The sequence below is a fragment of the Pinus tabuliformis genome, chromosome 9, assembly GCF_031772625.1.
Source record: "Pinus tabuliformis cultivar Carrire ecotype Pingquan chromosome 9, CPIR1, whole genome shotgun sequence".
NCBI lineage: Eukaryota > Viridiplantae > Streptophyta > Pinopsida > Pinales > Pinaceae > Pinus > Pinus tabuliformis.
In genome coordinates, this window is record NC_142307.1 from 1,858,758,599 (window position 1) to 1,858,762,929 (window position 4,331).

General features: G+C 36.7%; 1 pseudogene; it reads right to left on the minus strand.

Annotated features, from left to right (window-relative positions):
• Window positions 1–3,026: 3,026 nt before the first annotated feature.
• On the minus strand, window positions 3,027–4,041 carry LOC149156285 (protein RETARDED ROOT GROWTH-LIKE pseudogene; annotated as a pseudogene).
• Between the last annotated feature and the right edge of the window lie 290 nt (window positions 4,042–4,331).

The following is a 4,331-nucleotide window of genomic DNA, read 5'->3' on the forward strand; positions in this document are numbered from 1 at the left end:
GTCACTTCTCACCTATCCATTGACATATACTTTACAAGTGATCCCTACACTACTAGAACTCCTCCCATCAGTGAAAGTCCATAAAGAGAAAGGAGACTTAGTTGTGGTGATAATGGGTTAAGCCTCCACTGTTGCCCTTAACCTATTAGTTGCCCTCTTAGGAACCCCTTTAGGTCCCCTGCTGCTTTGAGTGGTAAGAGGGCCACATCTTTGGACATGCGTCTTGCAAAAAGCTCTGTCATTTACATTGTTTTAGAAGCCATTTCTTCTAAAACCATTTCTTATGCCGTATTTATTTCTTCTTCCTCCTGTCATCCTACTTCTAGCTCTAATTTGACATCCAACGAGCCTCTAATATATGCATCTTATGTTTGACATGAGTTTTTCTTTGTATCCTTATTATTTTGGAGTATTAAGGATTATCTTTTGGTTTTTTTTTTGTATATTAGTGTTAGGAGTTTCTTTTGCACTCCCATTATGTACTTGCACTAATTGCACTAATTCTACTTTTGAATCCCCCTAAGTCTTGTGGTCATTAGTTGGACATTAAACATAATATTCTCTTATCTTATCTATAGCTGCATTACATTGATCTTAGTCTTTATCACTTTAAAAAATACTTTAGCACTTAGATTGCTTCATGTACTTATAATTCTTTCTACTTTTGTTCTAGGAAATGTCTTTCACACTCCCACATTGTCCTCTTGTTTGTTGGATGTATTGTTCAGTCCCATTGAGCTACTCTTGTGATCATTTATTCAAAATAAATAATATCACCTTATTTAATATTATATAGTATTGAACTGTGTGTTAGTGAGCCTAATAGATTCAATTTAGTTTATGGTAATTCAATGTTAAAATAAAGAGTATATTTTCAATTTTGTCTACTATTAAAGAGGAATCAATATCTACTTGAGATAATTAGTTTTCAAAAGTACATTCTTCCAATAGAATGGTGCTTTATCGAGTAAAAAATATCAACAACTACGGCTTGGGGAGCAACCACGAAACAATCAAAATGCTTAAAAAAGAAAAATGGTGTTTGATAAAATTTAAAAGGGCAAATACTTTATAGGAAAGAAAATAATGAATGGCCAAGGTAGTTTCCTAGGACATTTCCATTTTCAGTTTTGGTAAGGAAAATTGTATGTAAAGGTAGTCTTCAGACTTCATCTAAATAAAGATTCATATTTTGTATGTTTTTGGATTGTTACATTATTAAAAAAAATGTATCACTAATCTGGAAACAAAAGGACACCACTCACACTTTATAGAATGAAACAGAGAAACTCCTTTGGAAAAAAATAACTATGAAAGGAAATATCATGAAATAGTTTCCATGAAAAACATTTATTATCCATGTATAAGCAAAAGACACTAGAATGGTTCGCTGAATTAATCAGTGAAACCACAGTTGAAACTATCTATTTTGAGGTGAATGGCCTTATATTTCTGAAATCCTACTCACTGTAGTAGTATCTTCCTATTGGATGGTGTTGGGATAGTAGCTACTAGTGCCTAACAATAAAAAAATGTTAACTTCGAAACAATTCACCGTTGAAGAAGTTGCAACTGAAAAGTAAAAAATCAACATGAGGATGGTCAAGTTGAAACCTGCTACATGTAGTTCGCATTGCAATTTCAACTCCTTCACTCTTTGTAGGTTCCTTACCATCACTCATGGTTGGCCCTATATTAACATCTACAAACACCACTTCACGATTGGTGGTCATCCTCAACGTAGACTGAGACTGCACTTGTATATAATCATTCCCCCTTGTGCATGTCTTCTACCATGGTCATGCTCTCTTGCACCTTCCTTGCCCTTCCAATTATCTATTTCAATTATTTCTTTCATTGCCCTACTTTTATCCAAATTAAGAAAGTCATAAGCATCCATTGGCTCTGCCTTTATGCACTTCCTTTGCCAAGTCTGCTGCGAAGTTTGCCTTGTTTGCCTCGGTCTACTGGGCTCAAGTGGGTTCTGGAACCCAACTGATTGAATTCCATGTTGTTAAATGGATTGTTGGTGGAGTTTCTATTGATGCAGACCTTATTGTTGGAGGGCCTATTGGTGGGCACTTCTAGAAGAGGGAACTAAGCTCTAAAAATCATTCACAAGCAACACTACACTATCTATATACCTCTCACTACTATAGTTGCTGCTATTATTATTGTTACTGTGGGTCTTTGCCATATGTTGTGCTATGCCATGAGAAGGTGACTTGAATTTTGATCCATTGGATGATTATTGGAAGTAGAACAATCCTTCAAGGCACTCATTCCAGAAGATTTTGCCCTCTACTGTTGTTGTGAGGATGAGGATCAAACAGGAGGGTCCTGATTCTGTGCAATACTGCTATTTTTGGATGTAGATTATGAGACTCAAAAAACACTGAGGACTAGCTTATCTTTTACCATGACTCATAACCACATCAAATTCATCCACATCGCCTCACACCAACATCTAAAGAACAACAAGGCCAATTTTCCATAGCTAAAGCCCACATCAAATCATCAAAAAATGTTGACCCAAATCACACCGAGTCCACTTTTGCAATCAAACATGGATTGAAAATGCAACACCACACGAAAAATTTATCATACTTGTAAACTTGGAGGGGACCAAGATAGACATAGCCAATGATAGTGAAAGGCTCCAATGATGTTGATGTGGAATTTAAAAAATAGGTAGCTAGAGATATGCCATAAAATTTATACAAATCAATGCAAAAACCCAAAGAAGCAGGAACTCCAAAGGAAACCACTCTGACTCTTGAGTTTGTCACTAGTTAGTGGCAGAAGTGGGATTCCGAGAATGAGAAAAGGATCCATACCAAAGATGAGGGTTGTATTGATAGATTAATGCCTTTAGTCAGTCTCCTCTGTTCACATGAAGTCCACCACAAATAATTTGATGGGCTTCATTTCTTTAGGCAAAGATTTACTTGATTTGTCCAACCTTGTACCAGTGGTGTATCACATGAATGAGTTATACTAGAGATATTTCAGTCTCCCAAACAAAGTTATACAGTCTCCTGAACAATATTATAGATAGAAATAACTATCTCTGCACTTATCAATATTATGATAAGCCACTCCAAGAAGTCAGACTTTCTGTTTTGCAGTATTTCCAGGAAATAGTGAACATTATGCTCTACAAACTTGAGTTTAAAGTCCAAACTGCCAAACCTGCTGGGTTAGCTCATATTCATCTCGAAGATACTCCCAAATTTGTGCATAGTTTGCATTTTTCTAGGCAATATCTGACATTTCAAAAAGACCAAGTTTAAGAATTACATCAACGAGATTGGAATTTTCCTTTCCTACAAGTTGAAAGAGTTTCTCTTGCTTCATGGTAAATGTGCCAGTTTTTTCCATTCTTCGATTTAAATCTGTAAACTCTGCCACCATACCATCAACCTGTCGAACAAAATGGTCAAGAGAAATACTTTGTCCAAGCACACTTCCAATGATATGAATTCCATCAATATCAAATCTCTTCAGAACTATATAGTCTGGACCACCTTGCATCCATGTCTCCAAAGATGGCTTCTCCACTACAACATAATCATCCTTTCTTGCCTCAGAAAGTAAACCTAAAGCATATTTTTTGGCAATTTATAAATATCCTTCTTCTTCATGATCAACAATGTTGAACAATACAACAGATCCATATTGGAAGACTACCATATAATGGAAATTTCTCCAAGACTCCCTTCTCTCTTCAGTGTCGTTCATAGGTACATGTGATGTATGGTGCTGTAAAGTGTTGTTATACTTGAGTATGGCATAATTTTCATTTCGTGTAGCAGGGGGCACAATGTCGAAAAAGTATTGCTCCACTTGCAAGCTCTTCAAACTAACAGTAGTGGACAAGAAGAAAGCCTTGACGAGAATATATTTAGTGTTTTCTTCATGGCAGACTCTAGTTATGGACTTGCACCTCACTTCAACGATCAATTTCTTCTCTCTCATGGAATCGAGTTCACCTTGTTTGTGGCTAGGAAACAAGACGAGAATCTCAAACAGTCGACCCATAACTTTGCACAACTGGGACTGTAATTTCCCCGACACAAGGAATAGATGATAGCATCTATGGTGTTGTTTATTGGGGGTAGGAATCGAACCTCTGCTACTGACAGTGGTGAAGAATTTAAAGTGCTTTATCCCTTTGATCCTGCAACATGCGACCAAACACGTGAGAGAGAAGGCTCCAATGGTTGGCCTGAGTCATAGCCTTGTAGAGTAATCAAGCATGGCTTTGGGTTTGCAATGATGGCCTTCTTCACTGCATATACCCTTTGATGCAAGACGAACATGAACAAAAT